This window comes from Nicotiana tomentosiformis, chromosome 3 (genome assembly GCF_000390325.3).
Source record: "Nicotiana tomentosiformis chromosome 3, ASM39032v3, whole genome shotgun sequence".
NCBI classification, from domain to species: Eukaryota; Viridiplantae; Streptophyta; class Magnoliopsida; order Solanales; family Solanaceae; genus Nicotiana; species Nicotiana tomentosiformis.
The window spans coordinates 105,815,889-105,842,795 of record NC_090814.1 but is presented as its reverse complement, the minus strand read 5'-3'; positions in this window follow the sequence as shown (position 1 = coordinate 105,842,795).

Sequence of the window (26,907 nt, the reverse complement as noted above, 5' to 3'; positions counted from 1 at the left end):
AAAAGTTAAATAACTATTGTACCCTTTAAGCAAGCATTATTTCAAGAGATTTTTTGTGCAAAAATGTAAATATACATTTTATAAAGATAACAAAAAAAAAAGTTAAATCAAAAGATAGAAAACCATGGGGAGCCACTGCCACAAATGTGAAACGGTTCAGATGACTAACTTTTAACAAAACATCATTTATTAAGACATTTGGTTTTCTCGTGAAATGTGTGTCAAAGGTCAAGAGTGAAACAAAATACATTAAATAGTTTCCCTTTGTTATGCTCAAAATATAAATAATTTAAAAAGTTTCAATCCGTGTAGACCAAATTCATCTGAATATATCTTAATATCCAATCAAATGATATATTCAATGATGCATTAAAAGAAAGATGAAAAGTCATTCTTCATTAATATATTCAACGATGCATTAAAAGAACAGAGAAATATGAGGAACGTGAAAGGATTGAAATTAGATAAATACAATACAAAGTTAAATTCTTCTCTGATTCGCACACACCTCCCCATAAACAAAAAGTTCTTTCTACCATTTTGAACTAATTCTAGAGCTAAGATAATTTGGATGGAAGCGAGAGTCAACTGTTTTAGAATTCCTAACTAAGTATCTCGCTAAAATGAAAAAAAGGAGGATCTTATTAGCGATGCTATTTCAAAAGTATGAGGTGTCACATTTGATAGGGGTTCTCTCAACAAAGTAATTGATCGGTCATTATTATTTATTATTATACATAGTGATTCAGATATCGTTTATATCAACAAATTAAAGAGCTAGACGAGTGGAGCTCCTCCAGTTTTTCTCGTGACTGGGCAATTAAGTTCTATATTATAGTACACCAAGGTATGAGTACTATGTAAATATATTCTTGTCATGGAACTTTTTCAAGGAACCGAAATATCCATGGTTATGGGTCAAAGACAAAAGCAATCTTTGTTAGCTTCCATGGCAATGGAATCTCTTAGCTGAAAGTTCGACTTGGAGAAGAAGCTAAGAGAGAATTCTGAGAAACAGAGTTATTGTTTTATTGAAGTTGAAGAAAATGAACTGAACTTTACATTTTAATATCTACAGTGTATTTATACTACAAATTAGTTACTAACTTCCTAACAATCTTTCTAACTGTGTAACTAATAAGATTAGCTAACTCTACTCTTAACCACCTAAACTAGCTGTAGTTTAATAGTTCCACTTCTCTTAACACTCCCCCTCAAGATGAAGGCTTGAAGAGGTCCTTCACTCCAAGCTTGTCTAGTAGATAGTCATGCTGAGTCTTTCCCAAGCTCTTTGTGAGTAAGTCTGCTAGTTGTTCCTTGGTGGACACATGCTGGGTTTTCATCATGCCTTACAGTATTCTTTCTCGAACAAAATGACAGTCTATATCAATGTGTTTGATTTTTTTATGGAAAATGGGATTAGCTGCAATTTGAATTGCAGCTTTGCTATCACACATAAGTTGCACAGGTGAGTTTAGCTGAATTCCAAGTTCTTTGAACAGCCCAATTAGGCAAACTATCTCAGCAGTACATGATGCCATACTTCTGAACTCAGCTTCTGGACACAGTCTCCTATTTCTTTGATTTCCATGAGATTAATGCATCACCAAACTTTACTAAATAACATGTGACTGACCTCCTAGTTTGTAAGCAGGAACCCCAGCCAGAGTCACAGTATGCAGACAACTGATTAGTATTCTGTACTGGCATAAAGAGTCCTAGCACATGAGCCCCTTTTATGTACCTTACAACTCTCAATGCTGCTTCCATGTATGACACCTTAGGATTGTGCATGTACTGACTTAAGACTTGAACCACAAAGGCTAGGTCTGGTCTGTTCATAGTCAAGTAAAATAGCCTCCATACAAGCCTTTGATAGATGCCTGGATCTTTGAGTGTTGCATCTATTGCTTCTGAACTTTTTACACCTGTTACAGCCTTGTCATACTCCACAGAAGTTAACTTCTGATTCAGCTCAAGAGGTGTGCCTACAGGCTTAGCTCCCCCTAGCCCTGACTCAGATATGAGTTCCAAGGCATACTTTCTTTGAGACATGACAATACCTTCCTTTGATCTCGCAAATTCAATGCCCAGAAAAAACTTCAGAGCACCTAGATCTTTCATCTTAAAGTTGCTCTGCAGATCTGCTTTTGCCTGGTTAAGTAGCACCACATTGTTGCCTGTGATTAGTTGATCATCCACATAAACCAAAACCACAACTAAGTCACTGCCCTTGTGTTTGGTGAATAAGGAGTAGTCAAAGTGACTTTGCTGAAATCCCATGTGCAGTAATGCCTCAGTTAGTTTCTTGTTCCATTGCCTTGGGGCCTGTTTGAGCCCATACATGGCCTTATGTAGTTTGCAAACCTTGTGAGCCTCCCTTTGTCTAACAAACCTATCAGGTATCTGCATGTACACTTCTTCTAGGAGATTACCATTGAGAAAGGTATTGTGCATATCCATTTGGTAAATAACCCATTGTTTAGCTGCTGCTAAGGCAATGATTGTCCTGACTGTTACCGTCTTTGCTACAGGAGAAAATGTTTCATTATTGTCAAGGCCCTTTTTCTGGCTGTAGCCTTTGGCTACCAGCCTGGCCTTGTACCTCTCAACTTCCCCTGAAGCCTTAAACTTTATTTTGAAAATCCATTTGCACCCAATAGGTGTTTTGCCTGCAGGAAGATCCATAATACTCATTGTGTGGTTGTCTTCTAGAGCAGCTATTTCAAGTTTCATAGCTTCAATCCACCTGGGATTTGTGACTGCTTCTCGGAAGGATTTTGGTTATGTGAGGGAAGAGTAAGATACGAGAGCATGTATGTGAGCTGGTTTGAGAGTGTCATAAGACATACATGAGGAAATAGGTTATTTACATGTATGCGAGGTGACTGGTATGGTCACATAATCTTGTAGCCACAAGGGTGGTTTGCTAGGTCTTGATAACTTTCTAAGGTTCATAACAAGAGCCCGTGATGGCTCTGAAACACAAGGCTCAATAGCAGAAGGAGAGTAACCTAAAGAAGTATGTTCCTCTGAATGTTGTTGTGCATGTGAAGGAGCAGTTGTGAATGTGTCCATAATTGGACTCTGAGATGGATGAGGAGACAAAGGAGTACCATGAGGCTCATGCATATGTTGCACTTCTGTGGTAGAAGGAAAAAGGTCTAGAACATGAAACATGGGAGTGCCAGTGATTTGTAGATGTTTAAAAGGAAAGATGTTTTCTTGAAATACCATATTTCTACTCACAATAAAGGATTTTGAGTGAAGGTCATAGATCTTGTAGCCCTTCTGAGTTGAAGAATAGCCCAGAAAGCCTCCAGGTACTGCTCTTGAAGCAAATTTGTCCAATTCCTTGGATGAGATTGCATAGCACAAGCAATCAAATGCTTTGAGATGTGAGAGGGATGGATCATGCAAATAAAGTATCTCAAAAGGTGATTTGCCACCAATGTCTCTTGAGGAAAGTTTGTTGATCAAATAAACAGGATACACATTCTCCCCAGAATTTCAAAGGGATAGCAACCTGAAATCTCAGAGCTCTGGCCATCCCTAAAATTGTCCTGTGTCTCCTCTCAGCAACTCCATTTTGCTGAGGAGTGTAGGTGCAGGTACTTTGATGAATAATGCCCATGGATGACAGGAGATTGTGTACTTCATGATTAAAGAATTCACTTCCATTATCGGTTCTAAGAGTCTTAACTGATATAGAGAACACATTCTTCACCTTTGTTAGAAAATCTTTCAGAACAACCACTGTATCTGACTTAGAGACAAGCAAGAAAATTCAGGTAAACCTAGAGTAATCATCCACAATAGTATCAAAGAATCTTTTACTGTCATGTGTTAGTACCCTATATGGCCCCCATACATCACAATGTAGCAGTTCAAAAGCAGTATTAGAAGTAGTAGTGCTCAGTTTGTAAGGTAACTTTGTTTGCTTGGCTAAAGGACATACAATGCAGTGAGTGTAATTAGTGTTTTTCAGGTTACTCAGTGATGTGTACTTCTTTATTACATCTAGAGGTGCATGACCTAGCCTTCTATGCCAGATTATACTAGAATCAGAACATTCATTAGCCATACAAGCAAACTTATTCCCAGACTTAGTAGTTTTATTTACAAATTTCACCTCAGATACTTGTTGAGGAGTTTTATTCCTTAGTTGAGCTGGATCATATTGCAGTATACCACTTAGTAATGACTTGCCTTGCAGTAGGTACAATCCCTGATCCTCCTGTCACGACCCAAAATCTAACCTGTCGTGATGACACCTATCGTGGTACTAGGCAAGCCGACCTTTCCAAAATACTTTCAAAATTTAACAGAAGTGAATTAAGACATTTAAAATAACCGGATTTTTTCATAAATACGGGGTAAAACCCAAATAAAACATAAGTGCGAAAAAATAGCCTGACATCGGGGTGCCACTAAGTCATGAGCATCTAGATAACCAAACTAATACAACCAATGCCTAAGTATCAATACAAGACAAAAAGAAATATAGAAGGAGAGACAAGGTCCTGCGGACGCCGACAGCTACCTCGTAGTCTCCGATACTTGATCACGCCCGAACTTAATGACCTCCGTGATCAAACACACCTGGATCTGCACATGAAGTGCAGGGTGTAGCATGAGTACAACCAACTCAGCAAGTAACATAAATAAATAAGGAACTGAGAAGCAGTGACGAGCTATACAGTACAGTTCATTTTAGAAGTTTTCAGTAAAGAGTGAACATGCTTTCAAATCCTATGAAACCACTCCGGACCCGAACCAACTAACCCGGTATAACATAATATAGCTGAAAAGCACAAAAGGAAGTAGAAATGGGAAAAAGGTGGATATAACTCTCGAAACGACCGGATCGGTCGTTACATCCTCCCTCTCTTAAACAAGTGTTCATCCTCGAACGGATCTAGAAACATACTTGGAGTCTCGAATAGGCGTGGATATCTGCTCCGCATCTCCCGCTCGGTCTCCCAGGTAGCCTCCTCCACAGGCTGACCTCTCCACTACACCTTTACCGAAGCTATGTCCTTTGACCTCAACTTCCGAACCTGCCGATCCAAAATGGCCACTGACTCCACGTCATAAGTCATATCACCTTCCAACTGAACCATGCTGAAGTCCAAAACATGGGACGGATCTCCAATATACTTCCGGAGCATGGAAACATGAAACACTGGATGCATACTCGACAATCTGGGTGGTAAGGCAAGCCTATAAGCCATCTCCTCTATCCTCTGAAGCACCTCAAAAGGCCCAATGAACCGGGGGCTCAACTTGCCCCTCTTCCCAAACCTCATAACACCCTTCATGGGTGATACCTTCATCAAAGCCTTCTCCCCAATCATAAAAGACACATCACGGACCTTTATGTTCGCATAGCTCTTCTGCCTAGACTGCACTATGCGAAGCCGCCCCTGAATCAATTTTGCCTTATCTAATGCATCCTGGACCAAGTCTATACCTAAGAGCCTAGCCTCACCCAACTCAAACCATCCTACTGGAGATCTACACCTCCTCCCATATAAAGCCTCGTACGGAGCCATCTGAATAATCGACTGGTAACTGCTGTTATATGCAAACTCTGCGAGCAGTAGAAACTGATCCCATGAACCCCCAAAGTCAATGACACAAGCGCGCAACATGTCCTCCAATATCTGAATAGTGCGCTCGGACTGCCCGTCCGTCTGAGGGTGAAAAGTTGTGCTCAACTCAACCTGAGTACCCAACTCTCGCTGCACGGCCCTCCAAAACTGTTATGTAAACTGAGTACCTCTATCTGAAATGATGGAAACTGGAACACCATGCAAGCGAACAACCTCTCGGATATAAATCTCAGCCAACTGCTCTGAAGTGTAAGTAGTACCAACTGGAATGAAGTGAGCGGACTTGGTCAGCCAATCCACAATCACCCAAATAGCATCGAACTTCCTCGAAGTCCGCGAGAGCCCAACTATGAAGTCCATGGTGCTTCGCTCCCACTTCCACTCTGGGATCTCTAACCTTAGAAGCAAGCCACCCGATCTCTGATATTCATACTTAACCTGCTAACAGTTGAGACGCCGAGCCACAAACCCAACTATATCCTTCTTCATCCTCCTCTACCAATAATGCTGCCTCAAATCCTGGTACATCTTCATGGCACCCGGATGGATGAAATACCGCGAGTTGTGGGCCTCCTCAAGAATCAACTCCCTGAGCCCATCTACATTAGGCACACATATCCGACCCTGCATCCTCAACACGCCATCATCACCAATAGTCACATCTCTGGCATCACCTCGCTGAACCCTGTCCTGGAGAACGAGCAAGTGGGGGTTATCATACTAACGCTCCCTGACACGGTCATAAAGAGAAGACCTGGAGACCACACAAGCCAAAACCCGACTCGGCTCCGAAATATCCAATCTGACAAGCTGGCCCGCTAAGGCCTGAACATCCAATGCCAAAGGTCTCTCTGTTGCTGGGAGATATGCTAAACTCCCCAAACTCTCCGCCCGGCGACTCAAAGCATCGGCCACCACATTGGCCTTCCCCGGATGGTACAAAATAGTGATATCATAGTCCTTGAGAATCTCTAACCATCTCCGCTGACGCAAATTAAGATCCTTCTACTTCAACATATACTGAAAACTCCGGTGATCAGTATAGATCTCACAATGAACCCCATACAAATAATGACGCCAAATCTTCAAGGCGTGAACAATGGCTGCTAACTCAAGATCATGGACAGGATAGTTTTTCTCATGGGTCTTCAACTGGCGCAAGGCATAGGCAATCACCCTACCCTCCTGTATCAGAACACATCCAATACCTACCCTCGAGGCATCATAATACATGGTGTAAGAACCTGAAGCTGATAGCAGAACTAATATTGGAGCTGTGGTCAAAGCAGTCTTGAGCTTCTGAAAGCTCTTCTCACACTCATCCGACCACTTGAATGGAGCACCCTTTTGGGTCAATTTGGTCAAGGGCGATGCAATAGATGACCCTTCTCCCCCAGAAAGCGACGGTAATAGCCCGCCAAACCAAGGAAGCTCCTAATCTCCGTGGCTGAGGATGGTCTAGGCCAACTCTGTACTACCTCTATCTTCTTCGGATCTACATGAATACCATCATTGGACATCACGTGCCCCACGAATGCTATTGAACCGAGCCAAAAATCACACTTGGTGAACTTTGCATAAAGCTTCTCCTCCCTCAATCTCTGCAATACAACCCTCAAATGCTGAGCATGCTCCTCCTGGCTACGAGAGTACACCAGGATGTCATCAATGAATACAATAACGAATGAGTCCAAATAGGGCTGGAATACACTATTCATCAAATGCATGAACACCGCTGGGGCATTGGTCAGCCCAAAAGACATCACCAAGAACTCATAATGGCCATAACGGGTCCTGAAAGTTGTCTAAAGTATATCCTAATCCCGAATCTTTAGCTAGTGATAACCGGACCTCAAATCAATCTTGGAGAACACCCTTGCTCCCTGAAGCTGGTCAAATAAATCATCAATACGAGGCAAAAGGATACTTGTTCTTGACTGTGACCTTGTTCAACTGCCTGTAATCAATGGACATTATCATGGAACCATCATTCTTCTTTACAAATAGAACCGGCGCACCCCAAGGTGACATACTAGGCCGAATAAACCCCTTATCAAGGAGTTCCTGAAGTTGTTCCTTCAACTCCTTCAACTCCGCCGGTGCCATACGATACGGTGGAATAGAAATGGGCTGAGTTCCCGGCACCAAATTAATACCAAAATTAATATCCCTGTCAGGCGGTATGCCTGGTAGGTCTGCAGGAAACACATCCGGAAAATCACATTCCACCGGAATAGAATTAATGGCAGGAGTCTCTGCACTAACATCCCTCACAAATGCCAAATAAGATAGGCAACCCTTCTCAGCCATACGCTGAGCCTTCAAATATGAAATCACCCTACTAGGTACATAGTCTATAGAACTGCTCCACTCAACCCTCGGAAATCCCGGCATCGCCAATGTCACAATCTTAGCGTGACAATCTAGAACAACATGACATGAAGATAACCTATCCATACTCAATATCACATCAAAGTCAACCATACTGAGCAACAAAAGGTCCACTCGGGTCTCCAGACCCCCAATAGTCACCACACATGACCGATATATGCGGTCCATAATAATAGTATCGTCCACAGGAGTAGATACATGAATAGATGAAACTAAAGACTCATGGGGCATATCCAAAAAATGGGCGAAAGACGAGAAAACATATGAATACGTGGAACCAGGGTCAAATAATACAGAGGCATCTCTGTGACAAACTGAGACAATACCTATAATCACATCATCTGAAGCAATAACATCTGGTCTGGCAGGGAGGGCATAGAAACGGGCCTGACCACCTCTTGATCTGCCTTCCCCTCTCGGGCGACCCCTAACTGACTGGGCTCCGCCCCTAGCTGGCTGAGCCCCACCCCTAGCTGGCTGGGCGGGTGGTGGAGGAACTGGTGCTGGTGTCATCGGCCGAGTACTCCGCTGTGGAGTCCCACCCAACAGCCTAGGGCAATCTCTCATAATGTGACCAAAATCTCCATACTCGAAACAACCCCTCCTCTGACGAAACTGCTGCTCTTGATGTCCAAAAGGACTACCCGAGGATACCTGAGCGGGCGGGGCATGATGAGAACTCTGCGCTGGTAGTGCACTGGATGATGATTGGCCCTACTGATGATTGTGAGAACCATGGCCAGATGATGCACCACGGTGAAATGGCCGAGCTGACTGAGTCTGTCTGAAATGACGAACTCTACCGTGTTGGAACTGACCCCCAAAAGGAGCACCGCTGAATCCACCCTGACCACGAGGCCTCTTGGCCTCCCTCTTAACCCTCTCCTTACCGTGAACCATCTCAATTTGCCGAGCAATGTCGACAACCTCATCAAAAGTAGCACCAGACACCCTCTCTCTGGTCATAAGCAACCGCAGCTGAAAAGTGAGACCATCTATAAACCTCATGATCCTCTCCCTATCTGTGGGAACCAACCAGATAGCATGACGGTCCAACTCTGAGAATCGCATCTCATACTGCATCACAGACATATCACCCTGGCGAAGCTACTCAAACTGTCTGCGCAGCTCCTCTCTGCGGGACTGAGGCACGAACTTCTCCAAAAAGTCCACGGAGAACTGCTGCCAAGTAAGGGGTGCTGCGCCAACAGGCCTACGCCTCTCGTAAGTCTCCCACCATCTGAGTGCAGCCCCAAAAAACTGAAAAGTAGTGAATGAGACCCCACAAGTCTCCAAAATACCAGTTGTTCCAGAATACCAGTTGTACGGAGTATCCTCTGACATCTGTCCAAGAAGTCCTGGGCATCCTCTCTCTCTCTCTGTGCCACTGAAAGGTAGAGGCTGGAGTCTCTCAAACCTCTCTAACCTATGCTGATCATCCTCAGGCATAGCAGGAACCACATAATCCTGAGCAGCTGCAACCGGCTGGGCTGGTGGTGCCTCCGGTGTCTGGAGTCCCTGAACAACCTGCTAGGGTATACAAGCGGCTGGATTCTGAGTGCCTCCCCCAGCCTAAAAAGTGGCTGCGGCCTTCGAGATAGAGACCGCCTGAGCAAGGCCGGTACACGCTGTCAAAATCTGAGCTAGGGCCTCCTGGAGGCCTGGAATCACAATAGGCACAGGTGGTGCCTGAGCTGGTGCATCAACAATTGGAATCTGGTCGTGATTTGGGACAACTGATGGATCTGCAGGTACTGCCTAGCTGCTGTACGGGCTGCACCTCTGCCCCTACCACGGCCTCTCGTGGCCTCGGCCTCTCGCGGCCCTAGCTGGTGGTACTGGTGGCTGGCCCTCCTGACCGGTAGCACGAGTCCTCACCATCTGTGAGAGAATGAAACAACAGGTGCTTAATTACCAGAATAAACAGATTCGCACGACAAGAATCCAAGAATGTGAAATTTTCCTAAGGATTTTGCAGCCTCTCGAAGATAAGTACAGACATCTCCGTACTGATCCGCAAGACTCTACTAACCCGCTCATGACTCGTGAGACCTATGTAACCTAGGCTATGATACCAACTTGTCATGACCCAAAACCTAACCCGTCGTGATTGCGCCTATCGTGGTACTAGGCAAGCCGACCTTTCCAAAACACTTTCAAAATTTAACAGAAGTGAACTAAGACATTTAAAATAACTGGAGTTTTTCATAAATACGGGGTAAAACCCAAATAAAATATAAGTGCGAAAAAATAGCCTGACATCGGGGTGTCACTAAGTCATGAGCATCTAGATAACCAAACTAATACAACCAGTGCCTAAATATCAATACAAGGCAGAAAGAAATATAGAAGCAGAGACAAGGTCCTGCGGACGCCGGCAGTTACCTCGTAGTCTCCTATACTCGATCGCGCCCAAACTCAACGACCTCCGTGATCAAACACACCTGGATTTGCACATGAAGTGCAGGGTGTAGCATGAGTACAACCAACTCAGCAAGTAACAGAAATAAATAAGGAACTGAGAAGCAGTGACGAGCTATACAATACAGTTCATTTTAAAAGTTTTCAGTAAAGAGTGAACATGCTTTCAAATCCTGTGGTATAAGTCAAATCAGTTCGCGCTCATGTAAAACAGATATGAATCTTCCAAAAATTTCACAACAACAACAGATAACAACTGAGTGTAACAATAAATAAAAGTAAGTACAACCTCTTAAGGCAGCAGTCACTCAACCCATCTCAACAGCTCACACTCTCGGCTCTCATCCCTCAACACACACTCTCAATAGGTACATGCGCTCATTGGGGTGTTCAGACTCATGAGGGGCTCCTACAGCCCAAGCGCTAATCCGCACAGACAACTCACGTGCTGCACGGATAACTCACATGCTATGATATCATATATGGATCCGTACGGACAACTCACGTGCTGCACGGACAATTCACGTGCCATAGTATAAACATAAGGATCTGCACGGACAACTCACATGCCATATAACAATACCTCACAACTAGTCCCTCGGCCTTACTCAGTCATGAACCTCTCTAGTCTCACAGCTCTCAATAAAGAAAGGGAAAACAACCCAAATCAAAGTGTTACAGTATATCATCAGGGAAAACAAATAACAGAGACTGAGGTAAACATGTACAAGAATCACTATGACTGAGTATAACTACCATGAGAAGGAATATAGCCTAAGCATAATTTCTAACATGAAAACAGTCAAGTTCTAGTAGAGAGAAATGCATATAAACACAATTAAAGGCTATTAGACTTCACAGTCTCCCGAGACGGACCAAGTTTTAATCCCTCACGGCGTACACCCACACGCCCGTCACCTGGCATGGGTGCCATCTCCAAACAGTCACATTATACCAAACTCCGAGTTTCATACCCTCAAGACCAGATTTAAAACTGTTACTTACCTCAACAGTGTAGAACTCCTACCCCGGAATGCTCTTTCCTCTCGAACCGACTTCCAAATGACCCGAATCTAGCAACGAGCAATAAAATACGATCAATATGAGCTAAATGAATGAATCCCACAAGGAAAATACCAATTATAGGCCAAAACCCGAAATTCACTCAAACCCGTCCCCCGGGCCCATGCCTCGAAATCCGACAAAAGTTACAAAACTTGAAAACCCATTCACTCACGAGTCCATACATAAAAAAATTATCAAAATCCGACATCATTTGGTCCCTCAAATCCTTAAATTACTCTCTCCAAAATCCCAAGCCCTAACCCCTTATTTCACTTCAAAAATCCTACTAATTAAATGATGAACAAAGCCATAGATTCACGAAAATTATACCATTATGGGTTAGAATCACTTACCCCAATTTTTCTCCTTGAAAACCTTCGAAAAATGGCCTCTCTCCCAAGTTTTCTCAAGTCCAAAATCGAAAATGAAAGACAAAACCTCGAGCTGGAGCTTTTCTACCCAGCAATATCGTACCTGCGGCCCCTTTTTCCGCTTCTGCGATGCCGCACCTGCGGAATTTCCATAGCAGGTGCGGAACTCGCTCAAGATCCCAGGTTCCACATATGCAGCCAACCTTTCGCACCTGCTCTTTCGCACCTGCACATAATTCTCCGCATCTGCGAAGCCAGTCATTTTCCTCCCTTCCGCATCTGCGCCCGAGGTCTCGCATCTGCGGGCTCGCAGATGCGATAGATTTCTCACACCTGCGCTTCCAGCCTATCTTAGCCTTGCCCACACCTGCGACTTCTCCAAGCGCTTCTGTGCCCTCGCACCTGCGGCTCCCCCTCCGCAGGTGCGGAAATACCAGTAGCAGCAACTTCAACTACATTTTCCAACTTCAAACAATCCGTTAACCGCCCAAAATCACCCCGAGCCCCTCGGGACCTCAACCAACCATACCAACAAGTCATATATCAACATACAAACTTAGTTGAGGCTTCGAATCACTCAAAACAACATCAAAACACCAAATTTCCCTAGGATTCAAGCCAAAGAACTTCTAAACTTCCAAATTTTACAAACGATGCCGAAACCTACCAAACCACGTCCGAATGACCTCAAATTTTACACACACGTGAAAAATGACACCACGAACCTATTCCAACTTCCGGAATTCCATTCCGACCCCGATATCAAATTTTTCACTGCCGACCAAAATAGCCAAATTTTCAACTTTCGCCAATTCAAGCCTAATTCTACTACGGACCTCCAAACCACATTCCAGATGCACTCCTAAGTCCAAAATCACCTAACGAAGCTAATTAAACCATCAGAATTAAATTCCGAGATCGTTTACATATAAGTCAACATCCGGTTGACTTTTCTAACTTAAGCTTCTACTTTAGATACTAAGTGTCTCAATCCACCCTGAAACCACTCTGGACCAAACCAACTAACCCGATATAATATAATATAGCTGAAAAGCACAAAATGAAGCAGAAATAGGGAAAATGGGGCTATAACTCTCGAAATGACCGGCCGGGTCGTTACACATCCTTACCAATCCCCTTTCACCTGACCACTGTAAAGATCCTGGAAGATATAGAAGTCAGGAAAAAATGCCACAAGACATTGCAACTCCTTAGTCAGTTTAGACACAGACAACATGTTGTATTTAAACTCTTGTATGTACAGTATATTACTGATATCCTGATAGTTAAACACACTTGTTTTTCCTATATGTGAAATAGAGGCAATATTTCCTTTAGGCAAGTGAACCTTATATCCTTTTTGAGATGAAACTGACTGATAGGAATTTAACATCTCTAGTATGGATGTCATATGATTTGAAGCTCCAGAATCTATTATCCTCTCGGTCAGAGAGTGATTTTGCCCAATTTGGCTTTCTCAAATCCAAATGGGTATTGAACAAAACAGTTGATAAAAAGCTCAACTCGGGTTGTTACTATCTCTAGGTTCAACCCTTTAATTGAGATTATCAATCTCTCGGTTGACCCAATTTCTTGTTAGCCAAGTTTTCCTAGACTAAATCTCTCTTTATCAAGTAGAGACCAAGTCAAATAGGCATGAACTAATGTTTGCAATCATTAATTCCACAAATAAAAGCAAGAAGAAGGCTAAATAATAAACACCCAACCATAAATAAGCGTTAAATTAAAAACCCATAACCCTAGTGAAAATCCAGCTACTCATGTTTAAAATGGAAGAAAAATAAGAAGAATTGATAATTAAACTCATATTGCTAATTAAAATGATAAAATCTATGTTCAAATAGCTCAAAATATAAAAAACTACTAAAAAGAGTAAAAGGAAACGGCTACTGTAGCAGTTGATGTCAAAAGTTGACCTAAAAATGTGAAACTCGTCTATTTATACATGGCTGGAAATTTCGGACAAAAATGCCCTTCGGGAGGTTCTGCGGCCGCACAATTCCATGTGCAGTCCGCACTTTTCTTCAGCTTGACAGGATTGGAAGTATACGGCCGCATAATTCTGGTGTATGGCCGCAATGCACTCTTTCTGCGGTCCACACAATTGTAACTGCGGCCGCATCTTGCTCTTCTGTAGTCCGCACAATTGTAACTGCGGTCGCATAGCTCTTCTTCTGCGACCACAAAATTCCTGTGCGGTCCGCACTTCTGGGGGACTTGAAATGCATCTTCTCTGAACTTTTCTCCTGGCCCAACTTTTGCGGCCGCACAATTCATGTGCGGACCGCACTTTGCACCAAACTCTGATAGTTTTTCCTTCACAACATGCGGCCGCAGATGGTATTCTGCGGTCCGCACTTCTGATTTTCTGTGCCTTTTATGTCTTTGAGTTCAGATTACTCTTTCTTGAGTTGGATTTCGTCTTAAGAGTTCATCTTCCAATATTCCTGCAATTAAGCACATTTCATTAGTTTTCGGGAACACAATTAAACACTTTTGGACTAAAATAAAAGTTAAAAGGTGCTAATAAGTAGTCAAAACCCCCACTTATCAACTCCTCCAAACTTAAGTTTTTACTTGTCCTCAAGCAAATAAAGTAGTTCCCACCTCCACAAGTTAAGAACCATTCCAGCTAATAAGAGGTGAGTCATCCACACATAAATTGGGACCAACAATTACCCACACCACTTATGAATTATCAACAAGGCAACAAGTTAAACTTTCATGCACAAATAGTTCTAATGTAACACTTGAGCATCAAGAGTTGACTTCATTCATCAAGGAAGCTCGCTCTTTCATGTAGGTCATTGTGGATCCCAAACTCCTCCTCCTCTACTCTCCGTTTGCCTATCTCACTTAAGAATTTAGCACTCAATCCAAAGATTTGCGAAAGGTTCACTTCTCCTCTCTCAAAAGAATGTCGCAAGTACGACTTTAAGTACCATAGGCTTGCCCCTCATGTAGATAACCACTAATGTAAGCTCACTCGACTTGAAATCACGTAGGGCTTTTTTCGGAATGCAATGGCTTTTGGACTAAGGTTGGATATGCTATGATAGAACAAGTTCATCTTTCCCTAAGCACTCCATTTTCTTTTCTAGGCTCATGCTTTGCCAACTCTTTGAGGCATTTTCTTTTCCTTGGGGGAACTAGAGAGACTTAACATCACTCTTTCTTGATCATGACATTCATTTTCTCCCTCTTTGATTTCTCCATGCTTTGTATCATTACTTTTCTTTGAATCCCTACAACTCTTCAACTTATTCACTTTCTTTTTGTATTTTTCTTTCCTTTTCTTGCCTTTCCTTCTCTTTATTTATTTTCTCTTTTTGTGCCTTGATATCTCTTTCAAGTTCCTTGTCTCTCCCCCAAACTTACATTTTTAGCCAATTGTTTCACAAGAGTGTTAAGAAAAGATCGGGTGCCAAGAGAGGGTCACAATAAAATGGGTAAAGGCTTGCAACATGGTTATCAAATGAGAAAGGTTTTAGGCTCAAATGGTTTGACTAGGTATAACAACATTGGTGGGCAATGAAAAACTTCAAGCGGGTCAAGGAGAGCTTACAATCACTTCTCAAGCCAAGAAAAACTTAAAATTTTGCCTAGAAACACATTCGGGGCAAGTTCTAGACTATTAGCTCGGGTACTTGGACTTGCAACAATAACATCTCACCTCTCACGTAGTTGGATTGTTAAAGAGGATAGAGTCGAGGGCCCACAACGAATATATTCAAGATTGAAAATAACTATGGTTCGATTAAACCACTCGATGATTGTCTAAATTAACACAAGAGTCACAAGGTCACTAGCTAGAGCTATTATTTTTCAAAAAAACCTTGTTTTTAACCATAAGCACATAGTTAAGTGTGTTGGTACCAAGTGAAGCATGTTTGACTCTTTGAGTATGACTCAATTAGGTCTTTTTATTCATTACTACTACTATTATTACCTAAACACTAAAAACGGACTCAATCCTTTAAGAAGGTTGTCACGCCATCCATCATTGGGAAGAGTCACCCGGTTCACACAAAAACTACCTTTGGAAAGAACCGCGACATTAAGAAAACCAAAGGCTTATTATCCACTAAAATATAGAAAGAAGTTATTAAATCAACAAGAAGCTACTAATTAAAAAAAAAAACAAACATAAAGATAAAGAAGCTACAAAGCAAAATAAAAACTATTGAAGGCGTAATGAATATATACATAATGAGAGATAAGAGAGAATATATACATAATGAGAAAGAAGAAGAAAATAGTAATAAGTTAATTATAGGCCAAATGTCTCATAGTTATCAAAATACATAATCATCAAAATGAGTCAAAGAAACTCCACCCCCTGAATAAAATTAAGCATTGTCCCTAATGCTTAACAAAATAAGAATAAAAAAAGGGTGAGAGTGAAGAAAACTCCCTATGGCTCTGTGGCCATCTCTGTGTCCCCAGCAGTGGCACCGACCTCAGCCTCATCCAATTGGATCTCATCATCCTCAAGTTCGGGAGTGGCTGGGTTGGTGAACATCTGACGGACTACCTCAGGAGTGTCTGCTCCTCAGACTAGCCAATTGATGTTGTAGGTATTGTAGGATCTGGGCCTGGGTGGTGCGAGTCTATCAGGATATCAAATGGAATGTCTCCGGCTGCTGCAATCTTGGTAACCTGTCGCCGGAGCTTGTCCACTGACTTCTTGGAGGTCTGGGACTTCCGCATCTTCTTCATTTCCTTTCCCAACTCTTTTATCACTGACCCATGCTGCACTAGGGTGGCCATTATCGTGTTCTGATTTTCCAGAAGCTTCTTCAAGGTTTCTTCAACTGGGGGGGGGATCTGGGGTGCTGGAAGGGACGACTGTGCTGCAACATGATTGGATATGTCAGATAGTTTTGCAGTAGCTGTTTGCATCTAGATGTTGAGGCTCGCTAGTGTCTAGGAGACTTGCAGTGCAGTCAGTGGAGCAGTGGGCATCGGTACCGGCTTCAAAACCGAGGTGGAAGGAACTGAAAATGAAGGTGGAGGCATGGCAGCTGCACTGGATGAAGGCTCTGCTGAATTGGAAGGTATATCTACTGACTCTGCAACTACCACTAATGGCTCATCAGACTGTCCTACAGTAGTAGTCATCCGATCCTTTCTCTTTAGGTTGTGTGCATCCATCAGAGAATACCAAGTTAAAGGCTTCTTAGCCCGAACCTTCGTGTCAAAATCTCGCGGCTCCACCCGTGCGTCCGTAAGGTACTCAGTGATGGTGTTGGGATACAAGTAGGAGGTATCAGCTTGCTTGTGACCACAGACATGCTGGCCGACATCACGGCACCCACATTGATCGGGTACCCGGCCATAATGGAGGCGACTAGAACTGCCCGTGGAATAGGTAGGTTTGTTTTATTCTGGCACGGTTCTAGTCTGTTGCATACGAAGGTCTGATATCCCTTCGCCTCGAAGTTTAGGGTGTTCCGCTGAATAAGAACCCCTACTATGATCCATGGTGGAGGTGGCCCCGGGGCTGCAAGAATCTCAGCTAGCCATGGGTGAGCTGCATCACCCATCGCCAGCTTCTCCAAGTACTGTGCCGACTCAACGTCCTTAAACCCCAAATAGGAGTTCAGTGTGTGTTGGTAAAAGCTCACCTTCAGATTCCTCACTTTTGTCCCTTTCTTTATGTGTGCCACATTGGCATAGAACTCCCGGACCAGATACTCCTTGGCGTTAACTACACTCTGGGTAAACCACAACCACCCCTTTCGCTATCGGAACTGTCTCAATACTGCTGGATTATACTTGTCAAGATCTTTAAGTTGGAACTGTCGCTCAAGAGTGAGCAATCTCACATGCCACCACCCACGGAAGCTGGTGAAGGCAGCTAGACTGACAAAACGGTCCTCCCAGACCTCTTTCGTCTTCGACCTCTCAAGGCTGGCAACTGTAGTATCACCCCCTCGGCCATCATCAGGAATATCATCAACAACAGTCGCTGGTGCCTCAGGGACAGGTGTAGAGGAGGGCTTTGAAGCCTGACTGGCACTTTACGAACCCTCGGAGGTGCTATGTAATGTGGAAGCTCGCCCCGGAGTTGGTACCTCCCCGGTGGCTGTGATTGGACAGCTGGCTGCTCTTGAACTGAGTCGCCCTCTGATGCTTCCCGAGATGGTGCATAAGAACTAGATTCGGAGGGCTCTCGATTTCTACCTCGGCCGACTGTAGACTTCTTTGCGATTATCTTTTGGAGGACGAGGGGTAAAGTACTTTTGCCTCGGCCTCTTGAAGGTTCACCCCTCCCCTTTGATGTATCTCTGCGGCCTTGAGATCTCACCATTTTCTGTAACAAGCAACAACAGGAGTCAGTTGTAAGTCAAGTGCAAACAGACAATAACACACAATATAGAACATGCTTGTTGGTAGGGAAAGTGCGGTCCGCACAATTTCAAATGCGGCCGCAGGCTGGGCTGTGCAGACCGTAAGTTTTGAACTTGCTGCCGAAACAATAAATCTGCGGCCCGCACAATTATTAGTGCAACCGCAGGTTTGAAGTGCGGTCCGCACTTTATCATTACGGCCGCACATCAGACTCACCAAAATGTCAACTCTCTGAATATAGAGAATGGGATGTTTTGCGGCCGCACTCACTTTTCTATGGCCGCGAAGGGATTTTTGCAATTCGCACAATTTCAAGTGCGGCCGCAGAATCATCCTTGGCTAAGGAACCCTAATTTTAACTTCTGCGGGCCGCACAATTTCTTGTGCGGACACAGATTTCAAAATAAAATCGAGCAGACTTTCTAGGGTTTTCAATTTTTGGACAAATTCGACATGGTATTAACAATTAAGCATGAAAATCAATTCACCCATTCCCCATAGAGCAATTAGCAGTTGACCCAACACAGATTAAACCCCACATGGTAATAAAATTAAAATCTATTGACAAATAGCCTAAATCTACCTAACAAATTGTAAATTAAACTAAAAATTGAAAATTTCTATGAGTAATTGAAGCATACCAGATATGAAGTAATGTAGGTGAGTAATCACATATGTGGATTGCGTGTGGCAGATACAGATGATTTCAAAGTTTTAGAGTTTAGAGTGCGCAGAGGGAAAAAAATGTATAGTGACCCTAAGGTTACTATTTATGCAGACGGGCTAACTAAGGGACAACGGTAAAGAGTGCGGCCACAGAATTCCTTCAGCGGTCCGCACTCTGTTACCTGGGGACTCAAATGCCCTTGATGGTCTGCGGTCTGCAGAATTTATGGTGCGGCCGCAGATTTTTTATGCGAACCGCAGATTTTGAAGTGCGGCCGCACTTTGGCCCTTTCTATGACAAACCAAACTTCAGAGAGTTTGCATTTTCCATTTCCAATTTGTGCGGCCTGTACTGTAATTGTGCGGCCGCAGTTCCCTTCTGTTGTAGAAATCACAATTATGCGGTCCGCACAATACACAAGCGGTTCGCACATTTTCCATACTTAGCCAATTTTCTGAGCACAGTTCCTGTAAATCACACTCATTCCTGCAACACACTTCAAATTCAGTTATCACACAAATAACACCTATCTACAAAAGAAGAAAAGAAAAAGAAAAAGAAAACATGGGTTGCCTCCCAAGAAGCGCCTGATTTAACATCGCGGCACGACGCAGATTACCATCACTTCAAATGAATAACTGCCACCACGTGGCCATCATCAACTTGTCCCAAATAATGCTTCACCCGGTGACCATTGACTCGGAATACCTCATCAATTTTGTTCTTCAAGTCCAATATACCAAAAGGTGTCACACCCATAATTTCAAAGGGATCACTCTATTTAGATTTCAGCTTTCCGGGAAACATCTTCAATCGTCAGTTGAACAACAAAAAAAGACTGCCCACCTTGAATTCCTTATTTCGGATGTACTTGTCATGAAGGTACTTCATCTTCTCTTTGTACAAGGACGAACTTGCATAAGCATGGTACCAGAACTCATCCAATTCATTCAAATATGCAACCCGCAAGTTAGTGGTTGTATCCCAATCAAGATTCAATTTCTTTAAAGCCCACATGGCTTTGTGCTCAAGTTCCACCGGAAGATGACAAGCTTTGCCAAACACCAACCGGTATGGAGACATCCCGATAGAAGTTTTGAAAGCAGTCCGATAAGCGCATAGTGCATTATCAAGCTTCTTTGACCAATCCGTCCGGTTAGCATTCACTGTTTTGGACAAGATGCTCTTTATCTCCAGGTTGGAGACTTCCACTTGACTGTTAGCTTGTGGATGATAGGGAGTCGTAACTTTATGAGTGACACCATACTTTCTAAGCAAAGTGTCAAAAGCCTTGTTGCAAAAATGCGACTCCCCATCGCTTATGATAGACCGCGGAGTACCAAATCTTGTAAAAATATTCTTCATCAAGAACGCCACCATACTCCTCGCTTCATTGTTGGGTAGAGAAATGGCCTCAACCCATTTAGACACATAATCAACCGCGACCAAGATGTAGGTGTTTCCACAAGAACTCTCAAAAGGACCCATGAAGTCAATATCCCACACATCAAAGATATCAATCTCCAAAATGGTAGTGAGAGGCATTTCATTCTTCTTTGAGATTCCACCGGACCGTTGGCATTCGTCACATATTTTCACCATATCACTTGCATCTTTGTAGAGAGTGGGCCAATAGAAACCGCAACTTAGCACTTTGGCCGCCGTTCTTGCTCCGCCATGGTGACCACCATAAGGCGAAGAATGGCAAGCCTCAAGAATAACATTTTTCTCTTCGTCGGGTACACATCTTCTAATTACCCCATCCGTGCAAATCTGGAAAAGGTATGGCTCGTACGAATAATAATCTTGACAATCATGCTTGAGCTTCTTCCTTTTATTTGAAGAGAGCTCATCCGGGATGATTCCACACACAAGGAATTTGCTAGATCCGCGAACCATGGCACCTCCTTCATTGAAATAGTCAAGAGTTGCTCGTCGGGGAAGGAGTCATTGATTTTAAGGCCATCATGCGACCTCCCCTCCTCCTCCAAATGAGACAAGTGGTCCAGCAATTGATTTTCACTCCCTTTTCGATCTTGGATGTCAATATCAAACTCTTGCAACAATAGCACCCATATCATCAACCTAGCTTTTGAATCTTTCTTGCTCATAAGATAGCGAAGCGTCGTATGATCCTTATGAACAATAACCTTTGCACCCATCAAGTATGGGCGGAATTTCTCAATTGCAAAAACAATGGCAAAGAGCTCTTTTTCAGTAACGGTGTAATTAACTTGGGCATCATTCATGGTCTTACTAGCATAGTAGACCGGATGAAAAATCTTGTTGATGCATTGCCCCAAAACTTCCCTAACTGCTACATCACTAGCATCACACATGAGCTTAAAAGGAATACTCCAATTAGGAGCGGTGATAATGTGAGTTGTTGTCAACTTGAAATTTAGCAATTCAAAAGCTCTCATGCAATAATCATTGAAATAAAACTTAGCATCTTTCTCTAAGATCTTGCACAATGGGTTCACCACTTTAGAAAAATCATTTATGAAGCGCCGGTAGAACCCCGCGTGACCCAAGAAACTTCTCACGCCTTTCACTGAAGTTGGAGGTGAAAGTTTAGAAATAACCTCTATCTTCGCCTTTTCGACCTCTATGCCATTCTTTAAAATTTTGTGGCCAAGCACAATGCCTTCCTCTACCATGAAATGGCATTTCTCCCAATTTAGCACCAAGTTCGTTTCTTCACACCTTGCCAATTCTCTATCAAAATTTGCCAAGCAAGCATAAAAGGAATCCCCGACTACCGAAAAGTCATCCATGAAGACTTCAAGGTAGTCCTCTACCATATTCATAAAGATCACCATCATACAGCGTTGAAAAGTTTCTAGTGTATTACATAAGCCAAATGGCATCTGCTTGAAAGCAAAAGTGCCATAGGGACAAGTGAAGGTTATTTTCTCTTGATCTTCCGGGGTAATAAGGATTTGGTTGTAGCCCGAATATCCATCTAGAAAGCAATAGAAAGCACGGCCGGCCAGCCTATCAAGCATTTGGTCAAGGAAGGGGAGTAGAACAAGGGCCAAGGAATTCATACCTAAGATGTGAAGGCAATGGCTTCAACTCCAAGATCGGAGGCTCTTCAATTGAAGGCTTTGTAGGAGGATTTTTCCTATTCTTAAGATCCAAGGAGAGTTTTCGGGGTGCATAGTTGTACGACCCTATTCCTTTCAAAGAATTAACACATTCCATGAAGCCATCCATCTCGTCATCATCAAAATTGAGCAAGACTGCCTCCAACATATCACCCACATTAATCGTGGCATTTATATCATCAATAATCATATCGGTCACCAAGTCCACGAATGAACACACTTCATTGCTATTCGGTTGCCTCATAGATTTGCACACGTGAAAAACTACCTTTTCATCACCCACCCGGAAAGTGAGTTCTCCGGCTTACACATCAACAAGAGCCTTCCCCATAGCAAGGAAAGGTCTTCCAAGAATAATCGTTACCTCATAGTCCAGTTCATAATCAAGAATAATAAAATCCGCCTGGAGAATGAACTTATCAACACGAACCAATACATCTTCAATCACCCCCAACGGTCTCTTCATTGTACGATCGACCATTTGTAATCTCATAGATGTGGGTCTTGGTTGCCCAATTCCTAAGGTCTTGAAAACCGAATAGGGCATCAAATTGATACTCGCCTCAAGATCACAAAGAGCTTTGGCAAACTCGGCACTTCCAATGGTGCAAGGGATTGTGAAAGCACCGGGATCTTCCAACTTAGGAGCCATCAAATGCACAATTACACTCACTTGGTGAGTGACTTTGATAGTTTCAAAATTTATCGACCGCTTCTTTGTTACCAAGTATTTCATAAACTTTGCGTATCCGGGAATTTGCTCTAAGGCTTCGACTAATGGCACATTTATCGAGAGACTCTTCATCATATCAATGAATATGGTGAGCCTTTAAGGATATGGAGGAGGTGGCTTTGGCAATGGTGCCTTAGCTTTTGCACTACCGGTTCTGGTATATCAATCACATGCTCCCTAGATGGGTTCACGTCCTCTTGAGTCACTTCCACCGTGTCATCAATATCAATCCGCACTTCATCATTTGCTTGCACTACATTGGTTGGGATCTCCTCTTCTTCTATCATTTGATCATCATCCATAAGTTGCCTTTGACTTGAGGTGGGTGCATTTCCACCTCTTTCACTTCTTGTAGTAACGGCCATGGCATGCCCCGTATTATTTCCACCCTTCGGGTTTACCACTGTGTCACTTGGTAGTGCCCCCTTAGGACAAGAATTTAAAGCTTGAGAGATTTGTCCCATTTGCACCTCTAGAGTGCAGATCGATGTGTTGTGTGAAGCAAGTTGAGCATCAGAATCGACGTTCTTCTCCATCATTTGCTTGAACATGTTCTCAATACAACCCATTTCATTGTTGGAAAAACTAGGACCATGAGAAGGATAAGGAGGTGGGTTGCTCGGTTGTTGATACATCGGGGGGCTTTGAAAACCCGACCCCCGATTTCCTTGATTGTTATTCCACCCGCCTTGATTGTTGCCTCCTCCATTGCCTTGGTTATTGTTGTTATGCCAATTCCCTTGATTATTGCTTCCACTCCAATTGCTTTGACTGTTGTTGTTATTCCAATTGCTTTGATTGTTTCCGCCACTCCAATTACCTTGGTTGTGAGAATTCCAATTGCCTTGATTATTTCGAGGTCTCCATTGTTGTTGGCTAGGGCCTTGGTAGTTGTTTCTTTCCCCTTGAAAGTTGTTCACATATTGGACCTCCTCTTCTTGGTCATTGTAAGATTAATCTTGATCAAATCCACTATCATCTTGCACGAAATTATCCACCATCATATTTACTCCCTCTATTGCATTGAATTTCCTCGGGTTTTGCACTTGTTGAAGTTGAGCCTTTGTCAATTAGTTCATGGTGGTAGTCAACTCGGCTATGGCTTGTCCATGATCATGCAACTCTTTGTAAAGGTGAATCACATTGGGGTCACCTTGTGGAACATTAGCCCGAGATTGCCACGTCGAAGAAGTATCCGCCATCTCATCCAAGATATCATACGCCTCCGCATAAGGCATAGCCATGAAGTTCCCATCGGCAAGTTGATTCACTACACATTGGTTGGTGGTATTGATCCCCCGATAGAAAGTTTGTTGAATCATGTTCTCCGTCATATCGTTGTTAGGGCACTCTTTCACCATTGTTCCATACCTTTCCCATATCTCATGTAGTGGTTCATTGGGCTCTTGCTTGAATGCTAGAATTTCACCCCGAAGAATAGCCATATGCCCAGGAGAGAAGTACTTAGAAATAAATTTTTCCGCCAGTTTATCCCAAGTATGAATGGAATGATTTGGCAAACGTTCCAACCAATCTAAAGCTTTCCCCCGTAGAGAGAAGGGAAAAAGCCTTAGCCTCAAAGCACCCTCGGAGACATTAGTTTATTTACTCCCCCAACACTTATTTACGAACCCCTTCAAATGTTTATATGCATTTTGACCCGGTGCACCGGTGAAGAACCCTCGTTTCTCGAGCAAAGTGAGCATCACGTTGGTTATTTGGAAGTTGCCCATCCTAATACGGGAAGGGACTATAGCACTTGCATACCCTTCATTCGGAAACACCCGATGTGGAGCCGCTCGTAGTGGAGGTAGGGGTGGAACGGGCAGATTGTCATGAGGCGGTCGGCCTCGTCTATTGGCTTGAGGTTCAAGAGGGACCTCATCCATTTGATCATTCTCACCGTTCACATCCCCCAAAGGTAAGTTTCTGAGCTCATTGCTTTTCATGATTGCACCTGCAATTTCTCAACACGTTAGTGACAAGGAAGGAAATGAAGATATCCCAAAAATACACCTAAATATATAGCTAACATCATTTTTTTAGCTCCCCGGCAACTGCACCAAAAATTGATCTTGTCCAAGTTTACACCTCAATTCGAGGTTATGAAAATGGTCGATGCAATAATAATACCCAACAAGAGTCGGGGTCGAATTTCGAAGGGAGCTATATGTATGGGAATTAGTAGTATATATAGTAGAGCGTGAGTTTGTATATCTAAATTTGCACTTCCACAAAATTGGGTTGTTTTAAAGTCTAAATTAAACTATGATTGCAATTTAAGAAATAAAACTAGGAAATTGTTTTTGTTGTTTTTCAAATGTTATAAAAAGGCCTAGGGCTATGACCTTCACCTAGGTGTTTGCCTAATGGGATATAAACTTTAAAGCTTGTTTTATTGGTCGAGGTGTATTATAGCAATCAACACTCAATTATCCACTCAATACATCTAGGTCAGAGAGTGATTTTGCCAAATTTGGCTTTCTCAAATCCAAATGGGTATTGAACAAAACGGTTGATAAAAAGCTCAATTCGGGTTGTTACTATCTCTAGGTTCAATCCTTTAATTGGGATTATCAATCTCTCGATTGACCCAATTTCTTGTTAGCCAAGGTTTCCTAGACTAAGTCTCTCTTTCTCAAGTAGAGACCAAGTCAAATAGGCATGAACTAATATTTGCAACCATTAATTTGACAAATAAAATCAAGAACAAGGCTAAATAATAAATACCCAACCATAAACAGGCATTAAATTAAACACCCATTAAGTTTACACACTAGGGTTGGGTCACACTTTAGTAAAAATCTAGCTACTCATGCTTGAAATGGAAGAAAAAGAAGAAGAAATGATAATTAAACTCATATTGCTAATTAAAATGATAAAATCTATGTTCAATAGCTCAAAATATGAAAAACTACTAAAAAGAGTAAAAGGAAACGACTACTATAGCAGCTGATGTCAAAAGTTAACCTAAAAATGTGAAACTCGTCTATTTATACATGGCTAGAAATTTCGGACAAAAATGCCCTTCGGAAGGTTCTGCGGCTGCACAATTCCATGTGAGATCCGCACTTTTCTTCAGCTTCACAGGATTGGAAGTCTGCGGCCGCATAATTCTGGTATGCGGCCGCAATGCACTCTTTCTGCGGTCCGCACAATTATAACTGCGGCCACATAGCTCTTCTTCTGCGGCCGCACAATTCTTATGCGGTCCGCACTTCTGGGGGACTTGAAATGCATCTTCTTTGAACTTTGCTGCTGACCCAGCTTTTGCGGCCGCATAATTCATGTACGGACCACACTTTGCACCAAACTCTGATGATTTTTCCTTCACAACCTGAGGCCGCAGATGGTATTTTGCAGTCCGCACTTCTGAGTTTCTGTGCCTTTTATGTCTTTGAGTTCAGATTACTCCTTCTTGAGTTGGATTTCATCTCGGGAGTTCATCTTCTAATATTCCTGCAATTAAGAATATTTTATTAGTTTTCAGGAACATAATTAAACGCTTTTGGACTAAAACAAAAGCTAAAATGCGCTATAAGTAGTCAAAATCCCCACTTATCACTCCTCTGCCCTGTAAACCTCCAAACTGCATCTGAGTGTTTTGCATAGTAGGGTTGTAGTTAGGAGTAGTGTTGACATGATTGGCATATGCACCAGAGTTGCCCCATTTCTTCTTTGTCTTAAAGTTAGACTTGAAGTCTTGAGGGTATCCTATTAGCTTGAAACAATTTTCCTTGCTGTGTCCTTTGTAATTACAAAACTCACAAACCACTGTCTTCTTCTGAGCTCTAAATTGTCCATTACCAGTAGTTGAATTTTTGTTGCTATACAGAGCAGTACTATTAGCAACTTCTGCTACTTGCATCATTTGAGAGAAATTGACCAGATTCCTTTGGCTTTCCATATCCATAAGTAGAGAGTAGGCCTTGTTAATACTAGGCACTGGTGACATCATCATGATTTGACTTCGAGCTTGAGAATAAGTATCATTCAATCCCATAAGAAACTGGAGTAATCTGTGATACTCAAAATGCTCAGCATAATTCTTTGATTCTGGGCAGGGACAACCAGGTCAGGGCATGAGGGCATCAAACTCATCCCATAGGTCCCTTAGTTTCGAGAAGTAATCAGCCACATTCATTGTTCCTTGTGTTAG